Source organism: Varanus komodoensis, unplaced genomic scaffold (assembly GCF_004798865.1).
Source record: "Varanus komodoensis strain SLA01 unplaced genomic scaffold, ASM479886v1 scaffold8, whole genome shotgun sequence".
In the NCBI taxonomy this organism is placed as follows: Eukaryota; Metazoa; Chordata; class Lepidosauria; order Squamata; family Varanidae; genus Varanus; species Varanus komodoensis.
The window spans coordinates 38958603-38973857 of record NW_025336481.1 but is presented as its reverse complement, the minus strand read 5'-3'; the positions used below and the strand labels follow the sequence as shown (position 1 = coordinate 38973857).

At 42.8% G+C, this 15255-nt stretch overlaps 1 protein-coding gene across 5 annotated transcripts in view; it reads left to right on the top strand.

Moving 5' to 3' along the window:
• FARS2 (phenylalanyl-tRNA synthetase 2, mitochondrial) overlaps positions 1-15255 on the top strand; it is a 296018-nt gene that overhangs the window by 389 nt on the left and 280374 nt on the right. For all 5 annotated transcript variants that reach the window (XM_044454809.1, XM_044454810.1, XM_044454811.1 and 2 more), the window contains exon 2: positions 1583-1666. The gene's annotated coding sequence lies outside the window, so the exon portion shown is untranslated. The remainder of the gene's footprint in view (positions 1-1582; positions 1667-15255) is intronic.

Sequence of the window (15255 nt, the reverse complement as noted above, 5' to 3'; positions counted from 1 at the left end):
TGTTTCTCCCACTTCTTAGATGCCGCTGCTGGAAAAGAATAGCCCCCCGCAACTTGCATATCCCTGGCTCTGCGCTGTGCAGACCCGACATTAGACCTGTGCTGAAATTGGAACCAGTCTGGTAATAGCATCCTCCCTTCCTATTAGTATGAACACATGCAGAGTGGGACGCAGGCCAGGGCATGGCCTGTGCAAGAAGCCACTTCTGTGGGTTCATAATACATGGCTGGGAATGCTGTCTGTGGCAAGGTTCCTGACAATGCGTGGAGTTCCTGCTTTCATAGGTTGTACCTGCATCGAACATGTAGTTGATCATGAGAAAAAAAAATTAGGCCAGCTCAAGATTGCAAAATAATGTGCAGGCTTTTAAGATCTCAGAGAAGATGTTACAGAAAGGTATTGGGGGGGAGGGGCAATGGTGAACATACAAGCTTCATGGTCAGAGGAAGGTGGCTTAGGATGTAATGTGGAAGGAGATTTTTACAGACTTTAAAATTACATTTTACCAAGTGATGCAATGAGCCATCAAGTGTGATTCCAGCACACATGAACAGTCATATCATGTAACTTTTTTCCTGTGTTATCTCCCTCAATTTCCTCAACAAGGTGCCCTCATGATGAAATGCTGGCTGCCTAAAAATTACAGGCCAGGACATTTGGAGGGCATCAGGTTTGGGATGCTAAGATTGCTTGCTCCACAACTCCCCCTCCCCCTCCCCCTCCCCCTCCCCAGCTTGCAGGATCAGAAATAAGTCTTTTTACTTTCTTCAAAACCTGGCTTTACTCTTAGATGAAAATGACGAGTTAGTGGGCATGATCACTTCCAGTTTCTAACTCCCCCCCGCCCCATTGTCTCTTCCCCTTCCTCTCTTGTCTCACATTGGGCTCCCTGAAGAGGGATAGATGTCTGAACAGATTTGTTGCAGAAGGTTTTTGAAATTTGTCCAAGGCTGCTTGTGGTTGTTTGGCTGCCGCCTGCCCGCTCCTAATCAAGAGGCAGAAACTATATATTTTTCCCATGTATGGATTCCATGGATTGGGTGAAGCTTTCAAGACCTGTATTTGAAACTAAACTGTCAGACCGGCTTGACCAGAGTATATTTTGTACATATACCATCTGTGTGCAAATATACATATTATTATCATTTCCTTTTATAAAAACTTAAAGTTATTTAACTTTTTATTTAAACATTTTGCAGTTTAACATTTAATAACACTTGATTAAAAGTATGAATGTGAGTACAGTACTTGAGTTTACACTGCATAGTAATTTTCCCTCATTGGGGAATTGTATACAAAAATAATTATTTTATGCCAGCATTTTGTTAAGGAAAAATTTTGAACTCAATCTGTTCATATTATTTTAGGGGTTTTTTTCTTGAAACATTAACATTATTTTGTTAAAAGAAACATTATCCAGAATAGAACAAACTTATATAACAAAGCGGTGTTTCTGTACATTTCTATAGAAAAATCATTGTTGTACCCCATTCTTCTTTTGGAATTGCTACAAAAATAAATATTAATTTTCCACTCTGTTGCATGTTTCTCTTTTTCTTTTTCTGCTTCCATTGCCTGTTAGAGATACTTCGCATTTACTGCAACCAACATTACCAACTGCTTCTTACACACTGGTAAACTGCTGGGCATGCATGCTTAAATTCAGGTAAGTGTGCATGTTCTCAACAAGAATTTTGTATGGTTAACCAGTATAAGCATAGACTTCTATATTTTTGTGGTCTATCTAGTCCTGGTAGCTTTTCTATAGAGGCAAGTCATATAAACCAGATTTCCATTAATGTGTGTGTGTTGGCTTGGCAACATCTTAACTGACGTATCGGGGGGGGGGGGTTGCCAGGGATGTCTTCACCTTCCACTGAGCTTAATGTGGTGCAGTGTCTTGTTTTTATTGCCAGTACATCGTTGGCATATAGCTAATGAGACCTTTATGCAGGGAGGTTTATTCTTCCTTATTTGCTAGACTGGTAATATTATTTTTTCAGAATGTTCTAAGTGAAAACCTTTTCATCCTTAATTTTGTGTATTATTTCTAAAAAGAATGGGTAGACCTTGGTTCACTGACTCTAGATTAACAGATAAAGACACAGAGATATAAATCTCCTGTTGATGGTCAGTCCAATATGGCCTGTTTTAATATGTTCATGTAATGGAATTCTATGCAAGTTTACTCAGAGGTAATTCTCCTAGAGTTAAATGGGGGCTACTTGCTAGTTGTTATATTTAGATTTGAAGATGTATTTATTGTCCTCTTATTGTTCCTATTTCCTCTCTTGTCTTCCTGAAGGAGAGGAAGGGATAGATCGGTGGAGGAAGAAGGCTGATAGAGTTGGAACGGGTAGTAGAGTTTGTGCCACAAGACACAATAGGTTACAGGATACTGAAAGATGTAGAAATGCCAATATTCATTCATTCAATCAATTTATATACTGCATTAAATTAGCCTGAGGACTCTTAAGTGGATTACAAAAGTACAAGAAAACAACATCTGATAAAAAACATATAACAATCAACAAAATGCCACTGAGGGATCAGATACAAGTAGATTAAAACAATACTATTAAAATCACACAGTATAAAACATTTTTAAATCAATTATTAAAATGTTTGGAGAATAGAATCATTTTTGCTTGGTGCTGAAAAAACTGTAAAGATGGTGTCAGGCAAACTGCTCTTGGAAGGCCATTCCACAAATGGAGCACAACTACTGAGAAGGTCCCCTCTACTATTTGCCATTCTCCTTACCTCCTTGGAAGATGGTTCTCCTAGAAGGGTGCTCACACCAGATCTCAGGGACTGGGTAGGTACATATGGGAATAATGGTCTTTCAGGTATCCTGGCCTCAAACCATTTAGAACTTTATATGTTAGCACAAGTGCCTTAAATTGTGCCCAGAGCTCAACTGGTAATCAGTGCAACTGTTATAATATCAGGGTCATATGGGCATGCAGGCCTGCTTGTGCCAGCAGTTTCATCACCCTATTTTGCAGACCATCTTCAAGGGCAGTCCCACATAGGCATGTTACAGTTGTCAAGTGGAGAGGTTACTGGACTGGCTAGGCTCTGCCTGTATAGATAGGGTCATAGTTGGTAAATTAAATGTAGCCAAAAGAAGATGCTTCTGGCCATGAAGTCTACCTGAGACTCGAGTGATAATTTTAGATCTAGGAGCACCCTCAAGCTACAAACCCTGTCCTTCATGAAGAGAGTTACCCCATCTATGACAGGTTGAAGCCCACTCTCTGGGCATCCACCAGCAGTACCTCCATCTTATCTGGACTGAGCTTCAGTTTGTCAATTTATCAGTTAAACTGAGACAATTTATTATTTATTATTTATTTATTAAAACATTTTATGCCGCCCCATTCGCCGACGCCTCGGGGCGGCTTACAACAAAAAATTAAAATAACATTTTAAAATATATACAGTAAAATACAAATATATAATATAAACATACAATATAAAACAAGCCGCCCTGGCCAAATAAAATTCAATAATATTAACATTTAAAATACTGCTTAAATAAAAAGGTCTTCGCCTGGCGCCGAAAAACAAATAACGACGGTGCCAGGCGGACCTTTCTGGGGAGCGCATTCCATAACTTAGGCGCCACCGCTGAGAAAGCCCTCCTCCGAGTAACCACCCTCCTAACTTCTTCCACAGAGGGTTCCCGGAGAAGGGCCTCTCCCGCCGATCTCAGGGGGCGGCTGGGCATATAAGGATGTAAGCGCTCCTTCAGGTAACCAGGACCCAAGCCGTTTAGGGCTTTATAGGTCATTACCAACACCTTGAATTGGGCCCGGACTTCAATGGGAAGCCAGTGAAGCTGATGGAGAACTGGAGTCATGTGAACATAACATCCAGTCCCTGTCAGCAGCCTGGCAGCTCTGTTTTGGACCAATTGAAGTATCCGGACCGTCTTCAAGGGTAGCCCCACGTAGAGCGCGTTACAGAAGTCCAGATGGGAAGTCACCAACGCATGTGTCACTGTCGTAAGGCAGTCGTTCTCCAGATAGGGGCGCAGCTGATGAATCAGCCGAAGCTGGAGGAAAGCGCTCCTCGCCACTGCTGTTACCTGAGCTTCCAGTGAAAGCTCCGGGTCGAGGAGCACTCCCAAGCTGCGGACCTTGTCCCTAAGAGGGAGTGCAACCCCGTTCAGGACAAGGTTCAATTCACCCTCTCCGAAGCCCGATCCACCAACCAACAGGACCTCCGTCTTGTCTGGATTGAGCTTCAGTTTATTGGCCCTCATCCAGCCCATAACCTCGGCCAGGCACCGGTTCAGCACAGCCACTGCCTCACCTGGATTGGTGGAAAAAGAGAGGTAGAGCTGGGTATCATCAGCGTATTGATGGTTCCGCAGCCCACACCTCCTGATGACCTCTCCCAGCGGTTTCATGTATATGTTGAACAGCAAAGGGGACAAAATGGACCCCTGCGGTACTCCATGGCATAGCTGCCATGGCGCAGAGCCATAGTCCCCCAGCACCACCTTCTGGAACCGGCCATTGAGATAGGAGCGGAACCACTGCAAAGCAGTGCCTCCGACCCCCAGTCCCGCAAGCCTATCCAGAAGGATACCATGGTCGATGGTATCGAAAGCCACTGAGAGGTCCAGAAGAACCAACAGGGACGCACTCCCCCTGTCCTTCTCCCTGCACAGGTCATCGTACAGGGCGACCAAGGCAGATTCAGTACCGTACCCAGGTCTGAAGCTGGACTGCAAAGGGTCCAGATAATCAGTTTCATCCAAGAGTGCTTGGAGTTGTCCCGCCACCACTCGTTCTAACACCTTGCCCAGAAACGGGATGTTGGCCACTGGTCTATAATTAGTGGCCATCTCTGGATCCAGTGACGCCTTCTTCAGGACCGGTCGGACTACCGCCTCCTTTAAAGGGGCAGGCACCCGACCCTCCCTCAGAGAAGCGTTAACCACTTCCAAGATCCAGGTTCCAATCCCGTGCTTGGAATCATTTATTAACCAAGACGGGCAAGGGTCCAAAAGGCAAGTGGTTGGACGTACTCGCCCAAGCACCTTGTCCACGTCATCGGGCCGCAGTAACTGAAATTCATCCAATAAATCTGGACCAGACGGCAGCGTTGGTGTCTCCTTTGAAAATGGACTCATTTAATGGACTCATCCAGTCTATTATCAAGCTCAGGCGGTGATTTGGGGTGGAAACTGCCTCACCTGAGTTAGATGAAAATGAGCTGTAGAACTGGGTGTCATCATCATACTGATGATGCCTCAGGCCCCACCCCCAAATGACCTCTTCCAGCAGTTTCAAGTAGATATTAAACAGCATGGGTGCAGTATAGAGCCCTGAGGAATCCCAGTTATGGGACACAGCAGCTGTCCCCCAGCGCTAGGTAGGAGTGGAACCACTGCAATGCAGTACCCCCCACTCCCAACCCATTCAGCCAGTCCAGAAGGACATCATGGTTGCTGGTGTCAAAGCCTGCTGAGAGGTCCAGGTTCCCCCTGTTCCTCTCCTGGCAAAGGTCATCCCGCAGGGCAACCAAGGCAGTCTCCATCCCAAACCTCAGCCTAAAGCTCAATTGAAATTGATCTATATAATCCACTTCATCCAAGAGTAATTGAAGCTGCTCACCCACTACCCGCTTGAGCAGCTTGCCCAGAAATGGAATGTTTCAACTGTCCCATAATCTTCAATGACCCCTGGATCAAGGTTTGGTTTTTTTTAAGCAGTGGTCTTATCACAGCCTCCTTCAAAGAGGCTGGGACCACTCCCTCTCTCAACAACGCTTTGAAGACTTTGTGGACCCAGGTGTGTACCCCTTCACTAGATCTCTTGATGAGCCAAGATGGGTAAGTGTTGAGTAAACAAGTGGTGGCACAGACAGAACCAAGTACCTTGCCTGCATCATCAGGCTGCAATAAGTGAAACTCATCCATCAAAGCTGGATAAGATGGTACTCTGGACACCTCTCTAAGTGAGACCAGATCAGTTTTAGAGTCCCACTCATTGCATGTCTGAGCAACTTTGTCTTCAAAGTGAGAAACAAATTCATCACAACAAACCACCAAGGAACAATGAAACACCGAGGAACCACATAAGTTGAGGATTAGAAGAAACAAGGCCAAGGGAAAGAAGGAATAACAAAGTCTGCTGGGACTAGCAAAGGGAGCCAGAAGCTGTCTTTTAACTCACCAAGAGTTCATCTTTCTGTACTTCAGCCTTCTTCAGCCTGATGCTTTCCAGATGTTATGAACAATGGGCAGTATCCAGTATAGCTGCTGCACTCCCAGTTGATCTGTTGCCCTGGTGGCACTCGCTATTTGTGCAACACAAAGTTTGTGTTTCAAACAGCAAATTTGAAAATGAATGGAAATGCTTGTTTCTGGATTGGGACAGGTCATGGAGCTTGCTTCTGCAAGCTTCGATTACCTGTCCCATTTCCACTTGTTTCTGGTGCTTTGTAAAGTGCTGTCTCCCTATTTTATGTACATGGGCTGGCTTGGGTTCTGCCTATAATTCATAGCATAAATCTTAACTATTGGTCTTGCTGTCTGGTGCTGATGGGAGTTGAAGTCCAAAACATCCAGAGGCATCAGGCTAGGGAAAGCTGTTATGCATATTTCTGTCACTGATGGAATTGAATAGTCTTAGTGTAATGCAAATTTGGTGTTGATAGCATCTGGGGCCATAAACTGTATGTTAGCAAGAGCTTATTGGCTGTGGTTGTTGCATGGTTGGTTAGTTCCAACTGAGAACTGATTCTAGCAGTTACAATTTCAGGTAACTCAATGTAGTTTTGAAGAATGGGCAGGTAATGATCAGGTCCTTGAACCTCTGAACCCTGGTGCCCCCAGGTGAAGAGTTCATTTTCTTTGTTCCCTGCTCTGTACAATAGGAACCTCGTTGGGGCTTTTCCTTGCCGTTTATGAAACTTCAGGATAAATGAGCAATTTGAAGAGGATGTAAAAACATAGCCATCTGGCATACTTAATAATAGTCTAAAGCTGTAACAGCAGACTAATGAATTTGAACATAATACCTGCAGAGATCATGGAAGTGTGTGGATGGAAGCAGCTGTTGCATTCTCTAGGGCATACTTGTGATATTGTCATATGCTGCTTAAATTATTTTTTTGCTATGGGTCCTTTCAATTTTATGACACAGCACTTGGCTCTTGGGGACTGAGAATGCAAGCATGTGTTTCTCTAATATTTAGTTATTCACAGTGAATTTTAGTTTATTTTCTATGTGTGTGAGTGATCATTGACTTTCATGTGTTGCAATAGTTATTTGTATTTAGTATTGTTGCTTTTCCAGCTTCCAAAAGCAATTGACAACTCTGCCCTTTTCTTTTCCGTGAATTTTCTCTAATGAGCATCATATGTTGCATACCACGGATAAAGCCACACAGTGCTAAGATTGTTTCAGAGTCCATCACAAAAATATGTAGGGATGCAAAGGTTTACCCCAGTGAAAGCTTTCAAATATTCCTCATTGGGTACTTTAGTGTTTAACCAGCTATGCAAGTAAAAACAGGCCCTTGGCAAGGCACAGATCTGTTTCTCCTAGAGAAACCTCCAAAGTTTTCTGCAGGAATCTATTTGTAAGGAGTAATGAGCTGACCCTGGTCTTTCTCAGCATGGGTGCTGGTTGGGATGGCAGTGGCTGCTCAGGCACACTGCACATCTGACCCCGTGCCACTGTAACTGTACTCCAGGATTTCTTCCGACTGAGCATTCTGCTGTGATGATTTCTGGTGCTTCTGTCTGCCAGCTTCATGGAGCTGGCTGGCTGAGAGATTCATTATAGTTGTTGGTAAATTAGAGAAAGGGAGTGGCAAAGACAGAAAGTGGGTCTCCCTTCTCTCTCTTTCTTTAGCTTTGGATGCATTCACACATAAAGCTAAGCCATGGTGCACAGTTACTGCACAGCAAGGTATCTCACCTAGTGCCTTCAGTTCAGACAGGTGGGTGGTTTCTCTGCATGCATGTTTCCATGCGTCTCCTTTTTCCCTGCAACTGGCATACACATTCTATCAGCCCCTGTAGCTGAAAAGCAATCGTAGGAGTTCTGCTCCTGTTTGCCTTGCCTGCCTCTTCAGTGGCCCACACACTCCCCTGCATGTGGCCTTAGCCAGCTGTCTTTCTCTGTTTTTCTTTTCCTGCTGCTCAGCAAAGCAACTGCCTACTCACTGGAGTAGTACTGAGGACCGCTATAGAGGATTGCTGCAAGAACGCTCCCTTGTGCTGCCCTGCTCTGTACCAACATGCAAGTACATCCACACACCTTCCGCTCTCTGCATATTTGGCCATGCTCCCCTGTGTGCAGGAATTGCAGACACTGCCATGGGCTGCCTCCCCCTCCACCCAGGCACATGGAGGGAGGGCGTCAGTGTGGGCAGGCCATGCCAGGGCCAGAGGGAGTGTGTGTGGCCAGAAAGACTTTCCTGAGGGTGCCCATGTGGTCATCTGCTTGGGAAAGTTTTCTGGCTGGCCTCAAAGAATGTTTGTCCCATGGGGCAGTGTAAAGGACAGGGGGGCATTTGACAGTCCTGAGAAATGCCAGGGACAAGATAGGAGTGGTGGAGAGGGTGGAATACAGAGTGAGAGACCTGAGCCTCTCAGGGTGAATGCCCTGATGGTGATACCCACCGATAGTCTGTGTCTTCCTCTTGTGTTGGGTGGCTTCCAGAAGGGGGGACCAGTGACTCTCAGAGCAAAGGCACAACAGTTTGACAGTACTGCTTGGACACACTGTGGTAACCAAAGTGTGCCAGTCCCCAAGGTTGCAGCTGCTGGATGCAGCATTTTGTGATGTCCCAGAGCTGCCAAGCTTCCGGAGCTGCAGCTGGGCATTGAGAAGACAGCACATGGGCAGAGGGAACAAGCAGCATGAGGCAGCCAATCAGAGCATGTCTGCAGCTGCTTCAGCAGTTGCTAGGTGGAACAAGACAGTGAAAAGTGCAGGCTGGAATGTCTGATACAGCTGTAGCTGCACTTGCTGCCAAACTCTATGGCAGAAATGTGGAAACCTCGTGTAAACTGAGTTCACACACAACGACAAACCATGGTAAAGTGTGGAAACCGTATGACAAACCTTTGTTTTTTCATGCGGCTTTATGGAAACCAAACATACTACGCTTTGCTATGGATGCTGCATTTAGACATAACAAGCCATGCCTGCATGGTTTCCAGCATAGCTGGTCATTATGTATGAACCCATCTCCTCTCTCTGTATTCCACCATATCTATTTACAGTTCAGGTGGGTAACACACAGGCTGTGGGCCACATTCTGCTCTGTATCCTCAGATGCAGCTCCTGCTGCTGGCAGAAAAACAGCAGTTTGCCACCAAATTTCAGCAGCAAACTACTTCATAGATATAAACGGGACAGTTTTAGCTTGAAACAAGACCAATTTATCATTTTAAATTTCTGTAGTGATTTGCTGCTGAAATTTGATATCACACTGCCATTTATTTATGCCACTGCCACACCAATGATATTTGAGAGAGCAACTGCGATAGTCAACCCATTGAAGGGTCATGGATTGGAAAGTGACCCCTCGACACCCTCCAGAGTTGCCTGACGTTGACCCTCATCTACTTGCCATTGCCTGAAATCCACATTTTTTTTCTTTAAGATGTTCATGCTAGAATGTTACTCTGAGGTGTTAGTATGTCAGTTGTAACTTCCACTCTGTTAGGTTTGTATTTCTGCCCCCAGCTTTTCACTTGTTTCACCAGTGTGTTGAATAAACAGTATAGGTTGCTGATGCAAAATGGATTCTTGTAAATCTGTATTAGAGTATGTTTCAGTCTAACTGGTCACCCTTCCTGCATTAAAAACAAACTCAAATGTCTTGAAGAAATAAAACAAAGGAAAAGAGGGTACTTCAATTGGATATAAAATTTTAAAATACATTCATCTGGAATTTTATACCTAACACAAAGTTGTCAAAATCAGATGAGTTCTCTGCAAAAGTAACAAATGACTAAAACTAGCAATCTCTGCTAGTCAATAAATCATCTCTTCGTAATAACAAAAAGAAGGATTTCAGTTTCCCTCTCATTAATTTCTCTGTAGGTGGTGCTTTGACATGACTGTTAGAAGCAGATCAGATTCAACAGAACTGAACACCAGTGAGATCATAGTTTGGCCTGAATTTCTCACCGATCCCTGGTTGTCCTGCCCTTTGCCCTTGTTATTCAGTCCCCATTTTCTGCTTTTTTGAAACACTTTAATTTTGTTTGTTTGTTTTGTTTTTATAAGTTTTATTTGAAATTATCCTAAAAAACAAAGAAAAACTAAAAACAACATCAATCATCAAAAATGTCGGGCCTGCTGGGTCAGTCCCCACACCCTTCTTTTTCCATTTGTGATAACTTAAAAGCATATTTAAATCTGTACGAAGTCCTGTTTCTCTAGCCAATGATAAAAAGAGTCCCAAGTTTTATACAAGTTGTTTTGTTTTGTTTTGTTTTGTAAGACACTGGTGTGATGGTCTCACCATTCATGAAAAACCTGTGGGGGAAAAAAACTCAATTTTGTTTTGGAGTTGAACACATCAGCCATAGTTTTATGTTCTTCTGTCCCTTCTTGGCCTCATTATAGGCAAATAACCTTCAGAGGGTTCATTTTTGCAGATTTAAGGGAATGAGAAGAAGGGTGGAAAAGACCCTACATATGAAACTGGTTTTGCTGTATGCTACAGAAGCAAGCTTGTTCAAAATTTTTACTGCTGTGGCTTGATGGATATTTATTTGAAAATTAGTTTGAGGTTCCCAAGCAGTGATGCAGCTAGGTAATTTTAGATCTTGGACTGAAAGGTCTTAGGACAAAATCCTATGCATGTTTAGACAGAAAAAAAATCCTACAGCTCCTTGCATTCCATGCCTTTAAGATAATTGATTGTTACTTCAGTGTGAAGCACAGAACAGGCATTTCTTTTTCCCCACTCTTCTTCAGGTGTAGTTTCATGCAGTAAAATAGTTTGAACATTCCCAATATGTTAGAAAAACAATAAAACTATTTTCAAACCCTGATGAATCATTTCCTGCTTTCCCAATTAAAGTATAAAATGCTCTGAATATGTGCACTTTTGCATTTCAGACTTCTTTATATTAGAGCTGCACATGAGTGACTTATTGGAATTCTCCACCCTATTTGTGGGCACAGACATTGGGGTACAAGTTTGTTTCTTGTTTCAACTGTTTCTCACAGGTAGGGTTCATCATTGGGAACAGGTGTTGAAGCACAGCTTCTTGATTTTTTCATGTGTCTTAACTGGGTTTTTGTTTTTGTTTTGTTTTTTGACTGTGTAAATGGAAACAGCTTCTATTGTGCACACAGGCTAGCCCTGTTTTCCATTCACCACGATGCAGGCGTGTGGGTGAGGGGGAGGGCAGTTTGTGCCTAGTTCCAGGGCAAAGTTGGAAAGAGTATTTTGCCAAAATCTATCCTGAAATTTTTCTTCTTCCAATGAAGGAAGATTCCATTGTTCTTCCTCATTCTCAGGATGTTTTCAAATTTATTTTTGTGGCGTTTTTGATCTTACTTAATCACTGTGAGGTGCTCAAATGTGGTGGGAGGTGGAATCCAGGTGCTGGAGGAGAGCACTTTGGGCCATTCAGCCTGCCCTAAGGTAACCTGCTGCCTCCAAGTGTGGTGGAAGATGTTGTCTCAATGTCAGTGCCAATTGCTAGTCCAGTTGTCTTTTGGAAGTAGAATGGGAGATTGTGTCATGACCTTTGCTTCAGGCAGCAAAATGTCGAGAGACAGCCCTGTCCAAGAGACCTTTCTTGGATTCATACATTGATGACTGCAAGGGTGTGGATCTCAGTTTCCATAATTTTTTCATGTAGTCATCATCACTAGGTGTGATAGCAAGTGGAGCACAATGTATCATTCCTGTTTTGAAGCACCTGTAAAAGAGGCAACTGGATAGCTTAGGGAGTGCAGGGGAAACTGTGAAGCACCCATGGCCCCCTGCCTGCCAGTATACACCGCCTGAAGAACCCTTTTCACTCTGTGTAAAGATCATGTGTAGCAACATGAGTGCAACATGTCACAAAAAAGTTAAGATTGCTGGGGATGGGATGGCATGAGAACAGAACCAGATGGCCCTGATCAAAGGAGAGTTTACAGAAATTCTATTGATTAAGGGAGTAGTAAGGCTTAACCTTATCATTTCACATCTCAACCTTATCAGGACCAAAGGACCAAGGATGCTGGGGTGGGGGTGGAGCAGGGCATTTCCTGTATCAGCACCAGGTTTCTGAAGGCCTGTTTGAAAGACACCCTCTCTGGGCTCCCTTCCTCAGTCCACCTTCTCACTGTTATTGTCACCAGCTAATATTGTTCCTCCTCTACTTTTTCATCATTGCTAATACTTCCATAGTCAAAAGGCCAAGAGCCAGTGAACAAGTAGGTCATGACTTCTCCTGCTTGTTCTCTGTTGCACCATGGTCTGGCCAGATGGAGAGGCAGGTAGACCAGAAATTACAGCAATAAAAAGGAAGAGCAATTCTGGGGAGAGCTTGTCTAGCTCTTGTGTGGGCCCTTGGCAGGCACCCAAACATGCCTTCTCTTGATGCAAGGTCTGATAGCACTAGCATCTTGAACTAACATAGCATTTCGCTAACAGTAAAAGGAAAGTCACTGATTCTACCAGAGATCTTGCATTTTTCTTTTGTGCATTCAGTTCCTGGGCAGTCTTGTACAGCACATTGCCCTAAGGTGTTTAAGTAAACCTTCACTGGGGCCTTAATAATATTTTTTAAAAAATGGACTGAATATTTCTCTCCAAAGTAGTACGTTAGTCTCATGGATATATGCACCATCTACTCTATATTTGCAGAATAAGTGGGTCTTGTTTACCCGATTCCCTATTTTTGTCGATGGTTCTTTGCCTTATCTACTGAATAATGAGTTGTGACTGTGTGAAGTTCTCTTGATCATTTCTATTAGCTTTAGGCACTTTATGAAAGATGGTCACACCAGATAAAGAGCTACTATACTTAGTAAGAGGAAGGGGGAAAATAGTACCGAGGAAATCGCCTAGTATGTAACCTACAATATATTTTAGTTTCCACAGAGGGGAGCTGTTAGAAGTAAAAGTGAGTTATAAAAAGTTGTAAGGCAGTTTCTGTGAGAGTAATAATAATAATAATAATAATAATAATAATAATATAAAACAAAACACAAGTACCTGGAGATAGGAGAAACTAATTTTGTATACATTAGTGAATAAGAGTCATTGAAAGATTTATTTTTCTTTCTGAACTCTTGTGTTACACTGTGCCACGCACAGCAAGCTGTAGCTGGACTGCTTTAAATTTGGTGGCATGGCAGGGCCAATAGCAAAACAGATGGGGCCAAAATACCAGAAAAACTAGCAAAATTAGCTTAGGGACATTTTCCTGTGCAGACTTAGCATGTTTTACAGAAAATGGGCCAACAGTACTCTGCCCAACCCAGCCAGCATGGCTGGCTGATGAGATGCTGAGTATTTTAAAACTTTTCTCTTTGTAAATATGCATATAATTGTACTCTAAGCCTCTTATTTCCAGAAACGAAGTCTTCGGGAGAACGTGTGTATCTGTTTGGAGGGGATGTGCAAAACAGAGAAGCCTGCAGATGATTGGCAGTTGGGGAAAATAGGGTGGGACAAGGGGAAGGAGGCAAGGCCATCCATGAAACTCTGTGATCCCACATGGGCCAGCCTTGTGTTTTGGGGCTAGGTTCAGCAGTCTTGCTATAATTAGTCTACAGAACTACAGTCGAACCTCCACATTTGTGGGGTTTAGGGATGCAGGGGTGTGTGTGTTTGCCTACATTGTTGATAGTATTATTATATTTAATTATTATTTTAGTTAATTATTATTACTATTTTAATAATAATAAAACTCACCTTATGCCTGTGTGATAGTATTATTATATTTAATTATTATTTTAGTTAATTATTATTACTATTTTAATAATAATAAAACTCACCTTATGCCTGTGTGAGGATAGGTTAATATTTACTTCAACTTGTGAGAAGGGCAAGATACATGACACCCTGAGAGACAAAAGACATCAGTGAGACTGTCTAGTATTGAGACAAAGAGTGCGGTGTCTTCAAGCAGGGTGCATAGTCCACATTTTCTTTACATTTTCTAATCCACATGCATTGTCTGCAGTTTTCCACAGAAGGTCGCAAAACTCCAAAAAAATCCCCATTTAATTGTTGATGGCAAACTTGCAAATAATCAAATCCACAAAAGTTAAACCCACGCAAGTCAAACTACTGTATATTGTTTCAACTTTGCTTGTCTGCCAGTGGGTTTCCTCAAGGGAAAGTGTCTTGTTTTGTCCTTTTTTGTGAAAGGAACCTTTGGCTCCCTTAGGATGAATAAACTGAAAGGAATGAAATACCACTTATGACATGAATGTTAAACTAGATCAGATTAAATGGTAGGAGGGTTAGGCTCCAAGTGGAGACTTGATTACAGGAGGACTGTAGTCAGTGGATCCAAAATCTATTGAAAGTACTAGTTAAAAACATGACTACAAGAACGTAGCTTTTGCCTGATGTTCTTGTTCTTTTATTTGTGCTAGTGTGGTGGCAGGGGAGAGAAGTGTCCTGTAGAAATGCTAAGTATTTTGAGAATCCATCCCAAAGTTTAGATCTGTTTATGCATTTGGGAACGTCTGAGCATTAGTTTTTTAAGCACGAAAATTGGTCGGAAGTCCTTCTTTGGGAAAATGGGTTGGAGATCCTTCTTCAGGAGCCCTCTTTGAAGGAGATCAGGAGAGTGGCTACCCAGAGAAGGGCCTTCTCTGCAGTGGTGCCCCAGTTATGGAACATGTTCCTTAGAGAGGTGCGTCTTGCGCTGGCACCTTATTTATTTTAGTAGCAGGCCAAACCCTTTTTATTTTCCCAATATTTTAAGATTTAATGCTGTTTTAAAATGGGTTTTATCTGTTGATGCTGATGTGGTACCTTATTATTGTATTACCGTCCTGAAGCTCTGGTGAAAGAGTCCTAAAACTTTGGCGATAGAAAAGCTTTTAATAAATAAATAATACAATGTGCATTCTCTTAGTATACTTGCATAAAGTATAGATTTTTGTATGTACTTTTTCTAAAATGTTCGTTTTTGTTTGCCATTTGGCACATATTTTGCGCTGTGCCTACTTTTATAGAAATGCAAAGCTGAAGAATAACCAGATTCCAAACTGTCTATCAGCCTGGGAACTGCAAGACAGCTTGGCT